Source organism: Mya arenaria, chromosome 1 (genome assembly GCF_026914265.1).
Source record: "Mya arenaria isolate MELC-2E11 chromosome 1, ASM2691426v1".
Lineage (NCBI taxonomy): Eukaryota > Metazoa > Mollusca > Bivalvia > Myida > Myidae > Mya > Mya arenaria.
In genome coordinates, this window is record NC_069122.1 from 3748223 (window position 1) to 3769102 (window position 20880).

A 20880-nucleotide genomic window follows, 5' to 3' on the forward strand; every position below is an offset into this window, starting at 1 on the left:
GACAGAACATGGAAACAAACAACATAGAAATGAAAAGTGTTTTGTACAAACAAGTAGTACAATGTTTTATTTACATATCAAAATCAACGTAAAGTAGTAATACATTCAGTAAATGTCTGTTTTGGAAATATGTATGTGAGCAAACTATGCATGTTTTGATGAGGTTGGCAATAAACACATGTGTAAATGTACATGAAATATGTCAACATTATCAACACTGAAAGAACATGGACAAATGTATGAACGAAACATTGATGTTGTCAGTGTTTATGCACCATTTTCAATAAAAGTTTCAGTATAAAGCAACAACAAAAATGTGGACATTGCAGCATTGCTATATTATGATAGATGGCACAGTGTAATTGCATGCATGTTTAGTTGTGGAATACGAATGAGTAAGAGATGCTTATGAGTAAGACTGTTTGTCATTATTCAGTGAAATTTACATCGAAATTGGCTGATGAAATAAACAGAGCATCTGAAAAGTTTACGGTCAGTTCGTGGTACATCTGATATCCAAAACAAGTGACAGTTTGTTTGCTCCTCCTCATAATTATTTCCATGGCAACAGGGCAATGGTCCATTTAGAACGTCGGAATGTTCTTCGGATAGTGGCTTGAAGGCATGTTACATCACTGCTGAGTACATCAGAGATGAATAAATCAATATCATGGTGGCATTGACTTCCTGAAGGCTTCAGTTTTCTGAAAGTACATGTACCACATACATAGTCATTAATATTCATTGCATGATAGAGGGGGAAAAAGACTTCAAAACTCATATAGTTCATCTGCAGGCTATATAGAACACATACTGAAAGTTTGGGAATGATATATTAAACAATAAATGATTGAGACAAGTATTAGCACCTGTGGTATTTTCATAAAAAGCAGAAACAGCCATTTCCCTCAAATGGTAAGCTGCAAACCTTTGAGGAGCCATTATTTCCTTATGCATTGGAATAATCTGACCAAGTAAAGTTTTCCTTGTTGCTTTCAATGGTGTCTACAGAACAGCACCACAAAAATGACCTGCTACTCTTAGAAGTTTTTTTCTAAGCACTTCTTTTGCGCTTAGAGTTTTATATAAACAAGAGGTCCAAAAGGGCATATGCTCTACTGGCTGAGTGGATCTGGCTGGTTTTCAAAAGGAACCGAGCTCTTATGGATATGTAGATACTGTACAAGTTTCATCGAGATACAATCAAAACTGAAAGCTGTATCATGTTAACGAACAATTGCTAACTGACAAACTTTTATACTATCAAGGCCCATAATCTAGGCATGCCTGAGCGGATCTGGCTGGTTTTCGAAAGGAACCAAGCTCTTATGGATATGTAGATACTGTACAAGTTTCATCGAGATACAATCAAAATTGAAGGCTGTATCGTGTTAATAAGCAATTGTTTACAGGATTTTTATACGATCAAGGCCCATATCTAATCAAGCATGGTTGGATCTGGATGGTTTTCAAAAGAAACCGAGCTCTAATGGATAAATACTGTAGAGGTTTCATCAAGATACCATCAAAACTGAAGTCTGTATCGTGTAAACATGAATTGTTTACAGACGCACATACTACGTACAAATTACAATCGCATGAGCTGATCTGGCCTTTGGCCAGTAGAGCTAAAATGACATAGAGCCAAACTGAAATGCTTCAACTTGTCAAAATTTTGCTTTTCTTATCCACTTATATAAAGGTAACAGAACTGTTCAGTTTAACAAAAGAATTTTAGTGATAATGTGTTTATAGACAGTCTAAACACCACTATATGCCAAACTGTTTGCTTCAGGGACAAATGGCGCAACAAAAGAAATTATAAAAAACAACTACAAAACTGAAAGATTCATGACAACTGCTAATGTTTTCATGTATGAGGTGGCTACATGATGTAGAAAATGCAGAGATAGCATTAATATGCCCATTTTTAATCATTTTTACTTTAAGTATCTGTTTTGAAGGCTAGATTTGGCATTAAAATCAGAGTACAGCACTTCACCAATGTCTATAAGTTGCTTATTTACACCTGATTTGCTATAAATCTCACTCTTGTGATCATTTACACACAAACAAGTACTACAGAGTTGACTTACATATTCATTCTCCTGAAATATTGGATTCAGAGCTGCATCTCCTGGATTCAGATTGAAGGACTACCGGTGGGAGGAAAAAGGCACAGCTAACTGGAGCTTATTGGCACATCATGATCTGCAAGCAAGACACAAAAGCAATGTTTTACACTTATAAAACTATCTGCCAATACTGTTAAAGCGTGAAAAAGGCAGGTAAACACTCATTTGAGGCATACACAACCTTTTATGTGGTCATAAATGTGATAAATCTGCAGAAAAGCTCATGAATTGAAAGATTTTCAGGACACATTTTATAAAATATAAAGTCTTTTGGACATTATGCTATCAGATTTTAATAATTCAAAGGTTAATCTCATCTTATTGAGTACCCAGATGCATTTTGAAAGCATTAAAACCAGACATGCTTAGAATTTCTTCTTACTTGGAGACAGTATTCCTTTCTCTGAAATCCTTGCTGAATGCCGGTATGCAAAACCACATGAGACCACATTTTTACCAGCACTGGTTCTTGTCCTTGAAAATTCCCCTGTGGCTACAGCAACCAGGTTCGCTATTGAAATAAACAATACATTAGGGTTTTAAGACATTTATAAAGTATTAAGGTTGTTGTTTTTAATGCATGAAGGGAAAAGGCTCTAAGTTTTATGAAAGTGGCTCAGTTTTTATTTATTTTGCCTTAAGAAATGTAAATTCCCCTGTGGCTACAGCAACCAGGCTGGCTATTGAAATAAACAATACATTAGGGTTTTAGGACATTTATAATGTATTAAGGTTGAATTTTTAAATGCATGAAGGGAAAAGGCTCTAATCTTTATGAAAGCAGTTCACTTTTCATTTCTTTAGCCTTAAGAAATGTCAAGTTTTTCAATGTATAAACTGCATAAATAAATGAATATATATGAATGATTAATGGAATGAATTAATGAATTAATGAAAGGTGGCATTATTTCTTTAAAATAGGGATCTCATTGTGTTGCTGTGATTGTTGAAGTAGATGTTTTTATATGCACACTAAATAAAACATCATTCTGCATCAAATGTGCAGTAAGTTTTGTTTATTTGCTTATAGAATTTTAAATTAATGTAATGTTTGCTTAAAAGAGCAAACAAAATGTGCGAATAGATGCATAATACAGACCAAAGACGTATACGAGTCAGCAGTGTCATTAGAAAATAATATTATTACCAAAGCCGCACCAGAAATGATCGAGAAACAAACAGTATCAATAGGCTTATATGACCCAAACTTACTCAAATTATATTTCAGTTTGGATACAATTTTCCATTATATGATCTTGAAGTACTAACAAATTACAGCATGTCGGCATGTTGGCATACACAAAGTACAGCTCGGCCGGGTGGGCAGCTCGGCGGGCGGGCTGTCTGGCTGGTTCTTTACAGTTCCTCCCGGGTCTGTTTAAAATAATAAGAAAGGAAAATAGATAAATCAACAACACCCAAATACACAATCATTGACGCATTTATAGCCTACACAACATACTCAATTAACACATCCCTGGCATACCAGTTTAAATTGATGGGTTCAACTTTTAAGTGATCCACCACGACCAAAAGCTGCCCATGACAGGTGCGATGAAGCCAACACTTGAAGATGAACCCAATATCACATTTCAGTTAGAAAACTACTTATGTAACCTAAATCTGGAATTTTTCTCGGGCTTTATCTTATATAAACACGTCTTTATTACATACTGTAAACATATTTGTGAACGAAACGGTACGAAACTGGGGCGAACACAAACTTTGTGAAAAAACATGTTTTTTTTAACAAATATTTAAAGAACAGACATAAAATGTATTCATTCTTAATGTTTACACCTATTTACACAAGGTGTACTTGCATTTTGAAGCTATCAGCAACTGCTTCATGCATTAATCATCAAACATCTGACTAAGTGAAAACTGTACCAGGTAGCCATTTTGGATTTTTGTTTACATTTTGGCGTAGTCTATAAATGGTCTAAGAACGTTCATAGTCTTTGTTTTCGTATCAAAAGTGATAAAAACTATGAGAGACCACTCCCATACTTAAATACAAACCAAATAATCCTTTGTACTTGCCTTAAAACATGAAAAAACGTTTTATCAAATTTTCACTTTCGTTTTCAGTGAACTCTGACTGGATCCCAGAATATTTCATCATCTTATTCTATAAATAGCTACATGGTTCTCCGCAAATGTTGATATACGTCTTTTAAAGGGTGTATAAAACCGGTACCAGCATTGAGTCGCCTTCCGTGAAAAATTTATATTCATAAGGGAAGATAACTACAATCGACTCGGCATCGCTACTGAGTACATTCATGGTATGTAACTACGTAGTAGGTCACCTAAGGTCACGAAGCTGTGTGAGTCACGAACGGCACGAATGCATAAATTAACGAAAAGCATAATATACGTCATCAAAATAAGCTAAATGAACTACACAAATTCACATCGTAATCTAAACAAATTAAATAATAAAATAAACACGCAGGTTCATGATTTAGGCCTCTCAATTAATGTAGGTCACGCACATAAACAACGCAGGTAAAACACAGATATTTGCACAAAGAACAATATGAATACAGTGCAAATAATGAAGCAATTTCAATAGCTGTCATGTCATGCACACGTAGAGCCGTTCATGTGTAACAATCTGATTATAAGATACTTACAATACACATTTAATCCAGCTGAAGTCCATGACACACTCTTAGGCAGGGCGCTTACAAAATGGCGACGGTCGAACAGTGAAATGATCATGCTAAATAGAGGCGGCGTAATCTGTATGATATACTTTATCGATATACGATTTCCAAAAAGCATTCACTTCGTTTGTTTGTTTATTGATCAGTGAAATAGTGTTTACATATCATTTCATTTTTAAGGCAATTTTTGAATTGTTTGGAATCGATTAATCAATTATGGTAACTACTTCTTATAACCGACTCACACCTGTAACAATACACTTAGTTTTTCGCCGTTTTCGAGTGGTTGCGTATAAATATGTTGTCTTCATTTTGTGATTTTTTTTCAGCTGCATTTTCAGGGATATGCAAAATGTACAAGTTCAAGTGTACATTACTATACATCAATTCAGTTTTGTTGAAGTTTAAAGATGTCATGTGTATTCAAGCATTCAATGAGCGCATTATTACGACCGAATCACCGTGTAATCATTTGTAGTAACGATCTGATGTGCCTACTATGAACGTGGCCCTGAAGGGCCCCCGTTCAATAAAAACAACTAGAGCAGATCCTGTACCTTTAAAGAACGTTAAAGGCCATAGACAATGGGTTTATATTGATTAAATGCATATTTGTAAAGCCTAATGTGTTGAGCCATTATCACATTAATGTTTATGTACAGTGTTTTACTTATTTTGGAATGGCTGACTTGTCAATCAGTTCTACGCCTTTCATAAAAGCCCATCTTCGGCGATACTCCTATCAGTGAGATCTACAATTGCGTTGCAAACAAATGCTTTCGTCACGATATTGCACACATTACAAAACACATTCACTTCACAGGATACTGGTATGCATGCTTGTAGGGGTGCTAATACAGTCAAACAGATATCCATGTATGTTATTACATATTAACTATACATATGTAATTGTGCCAAGATTGAAATTAAAAAGTGTGATTGTCTATACAACGATAACAATTATGATACAGTGCTTATAAATCATCCACTTACTGATAAACGTTCGATTACATCGGTACAGTACTATAATAAACCAAGTACGAATTGTCGATAATATATAAGACGACGTTGGTACTAATTATCCGAGAAATAATGTTAACATTTTTTTTATATTTAGCACTGCCAAGGGTTTACATAAATAGTTTCTTTTGACCATATAATTCCTTCATTTAATGAGTTAAAATATCAATTAGTATTGCCTTGGAACAATTTTATTTTTTCGGTTTATGTGAAACATTTTGTTAGACAAATGATAAGTATGAGCAGAGCTGAACTGAACAATACATTGATAACTACAGGGACAAGCTCAATAGTCGGGAACATAAACCCTGTAAAGAGGTACAAGGCAAGGGATCAAACGACAATGAACAAGAGACACAAACGTATAAACACCACATACACAAATACAAATACCAAAAACATAAAACATATATATATATATATATATATATATATATATATATATATATATATATATATATATATATATATATATATATATATATATATATATATATATTTATATATTAAACATAGCGTTACCGATAAATGATGATGTTAAAGATATCAAATGTTAATACTTACAGAACAGATACACCACTGCGAAAAAAGCGGTGGCCTAATAATTTTGTTCCCGAATATTCTCCATTCATACACAATACAAATATCATTCTTCGGAAATGATATGAATAGAAATATTATACACTAAAAGAAAACTCTACTTGTAAGACTGTTAAATTAAAAAAAGTATATTTTGTTTTCTTGTTTTTCAGGACATCACAGACTTTTAAAATTTAACAATTTAACTACTACTACTACTACTACTACTACTACTACTACTGCTACTGCTACTGCTGCTGCTGCTGCTGCTGCTGCTGCTGCTGCTGCTGCTGCTGCTGCTGCTGCTGCTGCTGCTGCTGCTGCTGCTACTACTACTACTACTACTACTACTACTACTACTACTACTACCACTACTACTACTACTACTACTACTACTACTACTACTACTACTACTACCACTACTACCACTACTACCACTACTACCACTACTACCACTACTACCACTACTACTACTACTACTACTACTACTACTACTACTACTACTACTACTACTACTACTACTACTACTACTACTACTACTACTACTACTACTACTTCAACAACTACTACTACTATTTCTATTACTACTATTGCTACCTCTACCACCACCACCACCACCACCACCATCACTACCACTACCTCAACCACTACTACTACTACTATTTCTACTACTACTACTACTACTACTACTACTTCTGCTACTGCAACTGATACTGTTAGTTGTCGTAGTCGTAGTAGTAGTTCGGTACTTTTTGTTAATCACACGTATGAAATTGTAACTAGAAAATAATGTATTTATTAGGAAATCATTGAACGGCCTTTTTTACAAATCGCAAATTGTCTCTTTATCAAGGTACACACACAATTAAACGACTAGAAGATAAGCATGGTTCCGGTAACGTTCAATTTGTTTGATAAAGAATAATTTCTTAACATACAATAAAAACACAGCCTAAAATACATGTTCACTCAACTAGACACACAAACCAACAAACATGTCAACTCTATGAGATACATACTAACATACATGTTCTCTCAACTAGACACACAAACCAACAAACATGTCAACTCTAAGAGATACATACTAACATACATGTTCACTCAACTAGACACACAACGACACTTATCAACAACCAAGTACACTCAACGAGACACAAAATTACACAAACCAACAAACATGTCAATTCTATGAGACACATATCAACATACATGTACACTCAACAAGACACGCAATGCCGCAAATAAAAAACAGGTACACTGAACGAGACAAACAACGCCACAAACCATTAAATATGTACACTCAACGCCACAAACAACGCCACAAACCAACAAACATGTACACTAAATGCCATAAAAAAAGCCAAAACCATGAAGCATGTACACTCAACGAGACACAAAATTACACAAACCAACAAACATGTCAATTCTATGAGACACATATCAACATACATGTACACTCAACAAGACACGCAGTGCCGCAAATAAACAACAGGTACACTGAACGAGACAAACAACGCCACAAACCATTAAATATGTACACTAAATGCCACAAAAAGGCCAAAACCATGAAGCATGTACACTCAACGAGACACAAAACACCACAAGCCAACAAACAAGTATAGTCAACGAGTCACACAACGCCACAAACCAACAAACATATACACTCAACGAGACACACAACACCACAAGCCAACAAACAAGTATAATCAACGAGTCACACAACGCCACAAACCAACACACAAATACACTCAGTGAGACAATATACATGTACAATTGACGCGATACATAACACCACAAGCCAACAAACAAGTATAATCAACGAGTCACACAACGCCACAAACCAACACACAAATACACTCAGTGAGACAATATATATGTACAATTGACGCGATACATAACACCACAAGCCAACAAACAAGTATAATCAACGAATCACACAACGCCACAAACCAACACACAAATGCACTCAGTGAGACAATATACATGTACAATTGACGCGATACATAACACCAAAGGCAACTAAACAGAGCAAATTAATATTAAAATATCGATAACAAGAAACGTAGTTCGCCCTCGTAACGTAAGTAAACCAATCGTTTTTATTATAGGCATAAGCATAAACTTCACATCTTGTTTTCAGTAATCAAGTACGACATCGTCACCACGCTCATTGTGTGTTAAATTGGCTGATTTTACTACTTATATATCATTGTTGTACAAACCGATCATGTTGAAACAAAAATTTGTTTAAATCAAATAGACCTTATGCATGTACCAATTACCTCCTTTACTTAGGAAATAAATATATTGAATTGAATTGAATTGAATACGTATATCAAATTTCAGAATTTGTTCAGGATTGAGCTTGCTCGGGAGGGAGTAATGTAATGTATTTTTGTTTGTTTTTTTTTATCTGGGAATTACGTCATCCACATTGAATAGCAGGGAGTGTTAAGGAAATGACATATTGCAATTGATGTTTAACGATTCAGTTCCGTAAAGTATACAACTGGTTGAGCAAATGATGGTACAAACATTGCAACATAATAATTATTATTGTTTACTTTTGTTTTACAATTTACTCATTATATTATCTTATTGATTATAGCTTGACATCATTGGCAAGAATATTGTTTTGTAACAAAATTAGTTTACGCTTGCTGCAATCACGCGTATTTTTCAATCCAGATCAATCCTGGTTTTTTCCTACTGAAATTCTTGTTTTCTTGGACTCGCATTAATTCGGGTACTAAACCTTTCTCGAACTTTGGTATTTCCCAATTACATGACAAATGAATTGAACACTTCAGTTGACTTCACATCAATTAATGAACCAGACATATCCGTGCTTTCTCCAATCAAATGGCAATCTTTTAAAGCGTTTTTGTTTTCCATTTCCAATTGAGTTCCTGAAAACAGTATGACCTTTTTGTCCTAATTTACAAGACAATTATACGGTTTCATTGTAATGAGATCGTTTCTAGTATATTTCCCTGATAAAAAGAAGCAAATGTTATTGTACTTTTATTTCGTCCTTTCTGTTTTTAACAATAAAATTGTTTGTTCTATATTTGCTTTCCTCAAAAGGCTGTCTCCTGAGACTCTTAGTGTTAAAAGTTTTATTATTTGTAATGTAGCATCGCGTGATCATTTGCTATGTGTCACAAAATAAAGTAAGAATGATGAAGGATAAACAAAGCTTATCTGATTTTGATACAAAAAGTACCTAAAAATGTATGTTGATTCTCGTCCGTGCGTGATGAATCAAATGATGACTAAGAGGGTTCAATTTATTATTTTTGTATCGTCGTCCATCATAAGATACGTGGTTTCGGGATTGACCGACAAGAGTGCAGAAATGGAATAAACAATGCGATCATAACGCCATGAGTTTTGTTTAAATTATTTTAGAAAAAAAATATTGCGATGTTATAGTGCATTTCAGTATTTCTTTTTTTAATAGCCGGTATTGTACACACCCTGATTGTAAGCATGCACTTGTTTGAAAGACCAGTAGTTTTGTTCGACAGGTACGGTGCTAACCCTGTTTTGTTATGCCGGTATTAAGCTAACCCTGTTTTGATAGCTCGGTATTGTGCAAGCCCTGATAAAAACATACTAATGTTCATCGTTAAAATATAAACTTGCCGTATTGTTGATCAAGATGTTTTGATGTTGAGTTTAAATCATCTTCAAACCACAGAAACTAAGACTTTAGCTACAAACCTTGTATTACAGATCTTACTAGGGTCTACATTAAAGAACATAATGACTGGGTCATAAACAGTGGCAGCAGAATTATTGCGGCAAACATGAACCTATCTCACACATAATATGTCTGTTAATACCTTTATTGGCAACAATTCAACTCACAACAATTCGTACATGTTTTACAATAATTAGTGTATCTATGTTTATAAATATTTAGTTTACCATACGGGAAAGCAAGTATTTACATATGATACATTATAATGTATTCACTTTACGAAAATCAATTTAAATACCGGGTTGTTCAGATTGATGTTCTGGTATTAATGGAAAGAGAGAAACAGTTATGTTCACAATTCAAATCGTCTGTGTCTGCTTTTAGTGTTTTCTTACATTATAGAATTATAGTGTTAGAACAATAATGTTATGCAAACCAGTATTTGCACCATGAACTTATAGATAAAGGCTGACTGGAAAATCGTACTGTTTGATATTTTTAGGGATCATAAAAATGTGTCTTTTACAATACAAACATTGCAAAAAGTAAAAAATCACATCGTGTATTGGTAAATCTGTTTTAATACGTCTGTTGCCTGTTTGTTGTTTGTGTGTGTGCATGTTGCGTTGAAATGTTTAGGTCTGTAGTTCATTGTCATGGCAATATCCTTGTGTTTCTGAAAAAGGCTTATTTTTGCGTTTTTGACAGCTGGGCCTGTTCATGTAGATTTTTTAATTTACAAAAACGGAATCATTTATCAGGGAAGTGAAAAAAGAAAACAGAATAATGTAACACACTCAAAATATTAATTAATCAATGTTTCTTCTATATATCAAGCTATACAATAACATTCTAAGGAAAGCTCTTTGCTTTCAAAACGTGTTTTGCGATTTAAACTCTGTATTCTGTTACACAATGCACATTATCACATATTTGACATTTTCTGTTGCCTGTATTACATCTGCGTTGTCAATAATTATCCTGGAACCAGACATATCTCGTCGTCGGCAATTGTTTCATAAGATTTATTTGCAAAGAAGTGACAAAAATGGTATCCTATTTCAAAGGTTATACCTGTAGGATTGCTCTTTATAACGTTTTCTATGTTAGATGTAGATATTAAAGACATTTACAAACCAGAAACACCATGAGATGTTTATTTTGAAAGGCCTTCTCAGTGCAAAAGTGGGTGTGGAAAGCTAAAGGTGTATGTATTTTTAGTTCTGCAGAACAATCTTATTTACGAGTAAAACTAACATCTTTTGCGACAAAGTTTAGGGTGATAAGGAGTTTACCAAATGTTACAAAATTGTATATTATCAGATTTTGGATCACAGCGCATTTGAAAACCATTTGGAAAAGTCTGTTGACAATTACATAACTATGGTTTTTGTGTCAAAATGCCATAGACTACCAAAAACACCTCTATAGCTATTTAACCCAGTGCACGAACATGAGGTCTGTAGCGTAGACAGGCGCTATAACAAATATAAAACTATCTGACGCGTGCAATAGAGTTGTTTTGACGAGAAGCCGGAAGAATGGGAAAATAAATGGTGTCCCTCATTGTCACGTAAAACAGTAGGTTCTCGGCTTTTATGTAAATCATCACTCAAGGGGATACCATTAGAACAGCCTACAGAAAAAGTGATTGTTAGGAGGTAATTTAATTCACAAGCTTTCGTCCTTATTTCACTTTCCTGCTATTTGTCATATGACCAAACGTGCCGTTGAAGATTTTGTCTAATAAACTAAAAGTTCTATAGATGCCCGTTATAGTTATTGTGATAAATGCATGGGCTTTCTTATACAGACGCAAAGGGGTCGTCATTAAGTACATATTGTATATTGTCATAAAAACAACTCGGTTGGCCTTTTAACAATTGTTCATCACCGGTGGCCCGTTTTTTATCGCAGCTGAGTGTAATCATGGTTAATTACAAACATAAAAGGTATTATCATGACCCTTACTTTATATAAAGCGTTATTTAGGTGTAGTATTGGTAAGATACGGACAACGACACTTTCATTTGTTAGCTGGTCAATCCATTTGCCACAATACTGTCATGTATGCAGGTTATTGACTTTCACCCAGAAATGTTGGTGGATAGTGTACGATCCAGCAGCATGTTTGGGTTGATATGTAAAATGATGCACATTAAAGTTATTTTCTGTACAAATTACATTGATTACATTGATTTTGAATATTTGGTTACCCCATATAGTTGTTTTATCATTTTACGAGGATATTCTTTACCGATCAATAATATGTAACATTACTTACGATATCCCATTTTATGGTAAATAAAGTAACTACAGGATGAATTTTGCTTTTGCGTGTAGTTCCTGATATAAATATTGAGAAGAGTACGTACATTATCCTTATCAATACATATTAGGGTAACTGCTTTGGAATGGTAAACTAAATAAAACTGTTTAAACCCCTACCCTGACCATTCATGTGTAGAAACCCTAACAATTATTATGAAGATGTTTGTTTTGTTTTTCTTTTGACATTGCTTGTCATTGTTTTCTTGCCATTTATGCTTACTATCGTTAACAACATATAGTGTCAATCGCTTAAAGATGTCTTGAAGGAACTGGTTTAAACCGCCAGTAAATTTACATTTTACTGACCGTTCAAAGGCGGTATCTAACAATCCTTTATAAGCATGTGACATTTGTATATAGTATGTATGCACTGTGTTGTTTGTGGAGTTTGAAACAATATTTCCATGAGCTGTCCAAAGGGTTTCGCTTGCATTACTTGTCATTGAGGATCATACCAATTAAATCAACATTCTTAAGACGCTCTAAGCAGCTCTGATGCTCTTTAAATAATTGCTTTTGCGACCAGGCTTGTGCATTTATCTTGAATTTCCTAATTAGAAAAGACAAAGTCTTGAACACCAAGAAACATCTTTATGTTAAGGAGCATTGCAAAACCACAACAAAAAATACGGCAATATTAATTGAGTATTTTCTTAGCAGGCAGATTTAAGACCGTTATTAAGCAATATTTGTGTATGACATCAGGCTTTGTATAATAAGGGTTTGTTTATTATCTATAGGCTACTACTACGTCAGTTAAAACGGATTTTTGCGATATGTAAATGTGTTTAAGACCTCAATTATTTGGTAGATAGGTCGGTTTAAGCGGAAACAAATGTTCATATTTTTACAATTTGTTAGATTCTAACTAAGAAAAGTACCTATTATTTTCACTAGACGCATCTATAACATATTCCCAAACAACTTAGATTACACTTGTTGTGTACAACTGTTTGTTTATTTTATGTAATTTGTTATTTAAGAGAGTGAATATTGAGATGGTTTATGTCAAAATGAAATTAAACCCCAAATGCATCGTTCAAAAAAACTATTTTAGAACTAAAATATAGATATGAAAGAAGAAGATGCGGTTGGCTGCTACTGTCAGAAGATTGGTTAGGTAGCTGAATATTATTTCAGTATGAGATATATTTACAGTCTTCCGTATAGTATATTATTTATACCAATGGAAGGGAAAAATTCTAAATACATTTTAAAAAAATGCTTATTCAGTATGAGCCCATTTTCAATTTTTAGTATAGTGTTATATCTGAACACAAACCCAGCAAAGGCAGGTAAATATTATTAATGCCTTTTATGAAAATGATATGTCTATGATTTGCGAAAGAACGTAACAACTTCAAAAAGACCAAGTGAAGTATTTAGCAGAAATTAACCGGGCATGTTCAAGATCATAACTGTTTCACATTTAAACCTGATAGAGCAAGATTAAAAACGAAATCTTTGTATAACGAGGATTGTCCGAGATTCTGCTCATATTAGATGCATTATTTCGTTTTAGTACACTGATATTCTATGAAATAATAAGTTTATAAATAAAATAGCATAAAGCTTGTGGATCATCTAGCGAAGAACTATATGTTCAACCGGCTAGACCTACTTTATAAACTAGTTTGTGTCATTTCTAAACTTTATGAACTATACTTTCACCACACACCATAATGATTGTTATTTTTCAATCGAATCTGTGATTGAAACAGTCAAATGATAAATACCCAATTATATGCAACATATGCGTACTAAGTAAGGTTTGGATCTTGATGTTTAGTTTCTCAATTCATATTTTGTTCTAAATATGATGTTATTGTATTCCTAGCCGCGTCATTTCCAATCGAGCATGTACGGTGCAGTCAAAAGATTCCCGGATTGCCTTTGTACTGTTGTCAGTTTTTGGATTGGAAAAAAATAAAATTGCATCGAACCATATTATACAGGACTGTACATATATCATTCATCGTTAATATTTCAAAGTGATCCGTAGCGTATGTTATATACTATACTAAACATATTTTTATATCAAAATATGGATGCTATGTTCTTAATTTTGCTTACAAAATGTAAAACAATGATAGGATTTATGTGTGACAAGTAATGCCATATTCAGGCATTTTCAAATATATAATAACTAGTCTGGTAACTTTTTGACTCAACCTCGTACTTTTATAGACTGTTAGAAGTTGAGAGTGTACATACTTAATAACAGGAGTGGTAGTTTTAGTTAGTCTTGAAAGTTAATTTGATAAGAACAACGAATGATCTTTTGAGCATGTACGTTATTTCTAAAAAGTATGATTTCCGAGGAATATATATATGCTTATCAATTTCCAATCTTTTGACATGATACCTATTTGTCCCCGGAGCGTTGTGTGGAATGTTTTTTGTCTCGAAATCGTGTTCAATTGATATCATTACTTTGATTTGTGGGATTTGGCCAAGAAATGTAAGAGCGCGATTGTTGAATTACGACACCAATAATTTATCATACGTGATATTTTCAACAATTGGAGCAATAAATATCAACGATAAATATTGAATGAATATTGCTTACTGTAGTCATCATTTTTCATCTTTTTATACCTTAGAGTTGAATATTGTAAATAGTATATTTTTTTAGCATTGGAGTTAAACGAAAGAATTGCAGAAAATGAGTTAATCCAGAGTTATTGTAATGGTTCTAGTCAAAAGTTAATTTTAAATATATTCTCCTTCAATGTATTATATATTCTTAAGCATGTCCTACATTTGAATGTTGCATCAAAACAGGTATGCCATTCTCCAGTTGCTAAAATAATGCACGACTCTCGTTATTTGAAAATATTTGAATTATGCCATCGTTGACTTTGAATGATCATTATGCAAATTTCTAATGTCTTCGATGTCAGTTTTAACGTGCGAATATGCACAGAGTCGAAATGATTGAAATTAAGAAATCACAGTTTGTGGAAACAATTCAGATAATAGAAAAGTTTTTGCATTGTTATATCTAAAACTTGACGCTGCTTAATGAATAATATCAGTAAGTACTTTTTGTAAATCACACGTGTGAAATCTTAACTAGAATATAAACTATTAATTTCATCATCTTTGAACGGTTCGTTCACAAATCGTCTAATATATCTCTATCAAGGTTCACTCTCTGAAAAACATGATTAAACGACTAGTAGGAAAGCAAGGTTCAACGATACACACAACGCAACAAACCAAAAAAATATGTACACTCAGCGAAATAAACAACGCCACAGACCAACAAAAATGTACACTTAACGAGACACACAACGCCACAAACCAACAAACTAGTACACTCAACGATACACACAACGCTACAAATCAACAAACATGTACACTCAACAAGAGAAACAACGCTACAAACCAACAAACATGTACACTTAACGAGAGGCACAACGCCTCAAACCAACAATCAAGTACACTTAACGAGACACACAACGCTACAAACCAACAAACAAGTACACTTAACGAGACACACAACGCCACAAACCAACAAACAAGTACACTTAACGAGACACACAACGCCACAAACCAACAAACAAGTACACTTAACGAGACACACAACGCCACAAACCAACAAACATGTACACTCAACGAGACAAACAACGCTACAAACAAACAAACATGTACACTCAACGAGACAAACAACGCCACAAACCAACAGACATGTACACTCAACGATACAGACATCGCCACAAACCAAAACAACATGTACCTTCAACGAGACAAACGACGATGCAAACCAACAAAGAAGTACACTCAACGAGACAAACAACGCTACAAACCAACAAACATGTACACTCAACGAGACACACAACGCCACAACCCAACGTACATGTACACTCAACGAGGCAAACAACGCCACAAATCAACAAACATGTACACTCAATGATACACACACCGCCACAAACCAACGTACATGTTCACCTAACAAGACAAACAACGCTACAAACCCCAACAGACATATATGAACATTCAGCGAGACAAACAACGCCAAAAACTAACAAACATAAATAGACCATGAACGGTTGTTTCAAAATTATTTCACAACACGTATTAATGTTTTGCACGACATTGTCACTACAGAGTCCGTGTTAAATTCGCTGAACATATCATGCGTGTACCAAATACCAGGAGAAAAAAAAATATTTTGAATTTAATTTGATTGGATATGTATATCAAAATCTAGTATTTGGCTGGAATGGAGCTTGGTCGTAAGAAAGTGATGTGAAGATGAATGTTTTGGTATTGAAATAATGTTTTATATATGTCATCTGCATTGAATAGCAGGGAATGTTAAGGAAATGACATATTGCAATTGATGTTTAACGACTCAGTTCCGTAAAATATACAACTGGCTGAGCAAATAATGGTACAAACGTTGAAATATAATAATTATTATTGTTTACTTTCTTTTTTACAATTAACATTTCCAATTGAGTTCCTGAAAACAGTATGACCTTTTTGTCCTAATTAACAAGCCAATTATAATGTTTCATTGTTATAAGATCGTTTTTAGTATATCTCCCTGATAAAAATAGTCAAATATTATTGTACTTTTATTTCGTCCTTTCTGTTTTTGACAATGGAATTGTTTTTTATAAGGTCAATACTTGCTTTCCTCACAAGGCTCTCTCCTGTGACTCTTAGTGTTAAAAGTGTTATTATTTGTAATGTAGCATCGCGTGATCATTTGCTATGTGTCACAAAAAAAAAGAATGATGAAGGATAAACAAAGCTTATCTTATTTTAATACAAAAAGTATCTAAAATGTTAATTGTGATGTAGTTTTATACTGTGCATGATAAATCGAATAACGACAGAGAATATTCAAATGTTGCTATTTCTGTATCGTCGCCAATCATTTGATACGTTGTTTCGGAATAGGTCGACAAGAGTGCAGCAATGGAATTAGCAATCAAGTCATTACGCTATGAGTTTTGTTTAAACTATTGAAGAAAACGAATATTTCAACGTTAAAGTACATTCAGTATTTCTTAATTTTGTGTTAGGACGGTATTGTACACACCCTGATTATAAGCATGCACATGTTTTGAAAGACCAGTATTTGTGTTCGGCCGGGACGGTGGTAACCCTGTGTTTGTTATGCCGGTATTGAGCTAACCCTGTTTTGATAGCTCGGTATTGTGCAATCCCTGTTGAAAGCATACTAATGTTCATCGTTAAATAAAAGCTTGAAACATTGTTGATTAAGGTGTTTTGATGTTGAGCTTTGATCATCTAGAAACCACAGAAACTAATACTAAGGTACAATCCTTGTATCACAGGTCTTACTGGGGTCCACGTTTAAGCACTTAATGACAGGATCATACACAGAGGCAGCAGAACTATTTTGGCTAACATTAACGTATTCCAAAGATTTATGTCTGTTAATACCTTTCCTGGCAACCAGCTTGGTAGCTTAATGAATTCAGTTATTCCATTCTCAAATATGTAAAATTTGGAAGTCTGCTGATCTCATAATATTGTGTAATCATTTGAAAATAGTTCTTGTACAGAAACAAATTAATGTTAAACGTTTCACTAAAAAATAACAAAAGATATTTGGTTGGCTTTCACAGATATGTGTCATTTCCGTCTGCTATCTAGTATGTTATATTGAAAATGTATCAACTGTAACAAGCTTATACATAATGTAATCTCTGATAGTTCTCTGAAATATTAGATTTTAGGACACAAATACCTTGCAAATCATACCAAAAAGTCGTGGAGTCATCAGGAATGAATGTTAATCATTAAGTTCAATGAAACTATCCGAGAAGTGCCTCATTTGTGGATCGGTTTCCTTCAATATATTTTTGAAATTGCTTGAATATAAATAGCAGAAAAGAGTGAATGACAGAAACGGATTTCAAGAAATGTCTGTATTTCCTGCATATCAATGTATTTTTCTTTGGTTATGTTTTATTGCCATTACAACCAATGCAAATGCGCATACTGTATATGCAAAGATTCTATATGTTTCCAAATGTGGCTTTTACTACTGAATTAAAGGCAGACTTATTAATTTATTTCTATAAAACATCAAAGAAGTCGGGAGATCCCTTGCAAGAAATATTTTTTAATTAATATAAACATGCGAATAAAAAATGTTTTTTTTAAATAATTAACACCACCATTGTTCTTGAAGCTGAAAAAAGGGAACGTATATCGACTACGTGTATTTTTTATACACATTGGTAATTTCTGAATAATGACTGAATTTCTTTGAGTTTACACTAAAGGATATAAATAAAAACATGTCGCTTGCCTAACATCAACTGATACCACTCTCACAACATTTCATACATGTTTTACAATAATTGGTGTATGAATATTTATAAATATTTAGTTTAACATAATGGAAAGCTAGTATTTACATATGATACATAATAATGTATTCATTTTACAAAAATCAATTTAAATACCGGGTTGTAAAAATTGATGTACTTGAATTAATGGAAATGTTACAGCGAGAGAAACAGTTATCTATATCATTAAAATCTTATGTGTCTGCTTTAAGTGTTTTCTTACATTATAGTGCTGGGACAAAACATTTTATACAAACCAGTATTTGCAACATGAAATTATAGACAAAGGCTGATTGGGAAATTGTACTGTTTGTCATTTTTCGACACAATATAATTGACTTTAACAATAAAAACACTGCAAAAATACAAAAATCACATTATGGATTGGTAAATCTGTTGTACTGCGTCTGTGGCCTGTTTATTGTTTGTATGTGTGCATGTTGCGTTAAACCGTTTAGGTCTCTAGTTCATTTTACACGTTGATCTTGCCTTGTGTTTATTAACAATGTTTATTTTTGAGTTTTTAACAACTGGGCCTGTCCATGTAGTTTTTCAATTTACAAAAACAGATTCATTAATCAGATAAGTGAAAAATGAAAACAGAATAATGTAGCACACTCATGATATCAAATTAATCAATGTTTCTTTTATATATCAAGCTATACAATAACATTCTTAGCAATAGTTCTTTGTTTTCTAAACGTGTTTTTCAAGTTATACTCCGTAGTATGTTACACAATACACATGGTTCACGCATTTAATTTTCGCCTTTTATCACATATGTGACATTTTCTGTTGCCTGTATTACATCTGCGTTGTCACTTATTATCCTGGAACCAGACACATCTCGTCGTCAGCAATTGTTTCATAAGATTTATTTGCAAAGAAGTGACAAAAATGGTTTCAAATGTCAAAGGTTATACCTGTAGAATTGTTTCTTTATAGCGTTTTTTATGTTAGATGTAGAGAGTTAAGACATTTACAAACCAGTAACACCAATAGATGCATGTTTACCGTTAACGGCCTCCACAGTGCGAAAGTGGGTATGGAAAGCCAAAAGTGTATTTTTATTTAGTTTTGGAGAACAATCTTATCATGAGCAAAATGACATATTTTGCGACATGTTTAGGGTGATAAGGAGTTGACCAAATGTTACAAAATCTTATTTTATCAGATTGTGGATCACAAAGCATTTGAATTATTTTGGAAAAGTCTGTTGTCAATATATAAGTATTGTTTTGTGCAAAAATGCCATAGACTACCAAAGCACCAACATAACTATTTAAACATATGCACGAATATGAGGTCTGTAGCGAAGACAGGCACTATAAATAATGATAAAACTATGTGACGCGTGCAACGGAGTTGTTTTAACGAGAAAACGGCGGAATGGGAAACCAAATGGTGTCCCTCATTACCACGTAAAACAGCAGGTTCTCGGCTTTTATTTTAATCATTTCTCAAGGGGATTGCCTTAAGAACACCCTATAGAAAAGGTGATAGCTACGAGGAAATTTAATTCCCAAGCTTTCGTCCTTAGTTAAATTTCCTGCTATTTGTCCAAACGTGCCGTTGAATATTTTTTGAGATCTAAACTTATGGTTTTATGGATGTCCATTATAATTATTGTAATAAATACATGGCTTTTTATACAGACGCAATTGAGACGTCATTAAGAACATATTGGATATTGTAATAACAACAACTCGGTTGGCCTTTAACTATCGTTCATCACCGGTGGCCCGTTTTTTATGGCAGCTGAGTGTAATAAGGGTTAATTTCCTACATAATGTGTGTTCACATGACCTTACTTTAAATGAAGCATTATTTAGTTGTAGTATTATTAAGATACGGACACGGATACGAACTGGTCAATCCATTTGCCACACTACTGTCATGTAGGCAGGTTGATGAATTTCCCCCAGAAATGTTGGTGGATAGATCTCGATTCAGCAGATGTCTGGGTTGATATGTCATAGGATGCACATTAAAGGTATTTTCTGTATAAATCACATTGATTTTCTCTGCCTGGTTACCCCGTATAGTTTTCTATCATTTAAAGAGGATATACTAATTAATATAACGTGTAACATAATTTA

At 33.6% G+C, this 20880-nt stretch overlaps 1 long non-coding RNA gene across 1 annotated transcript; it reads right to left on the reverse strand.

The window, feature by feature from the left end:
- Positions 1–615: 615 nt before the first annotated feature.
- LOC128240091 (uncharacterized) lies at positions 616–2648 on the reverse strand. The gene is made up of 3 exons (XR_008262046.1): positions 2518–2648; positions 2097–2211; positions 616–704 (listed from the first exon to the last, which is right to left on the reverse strand). It is a non-coding gene; the product is annotated as an uncharacterized LOC128240091 (long non-coding RNA).
- Between the last annotated feature and the right edge of the window lie 18232 nt (positions 2649–20880).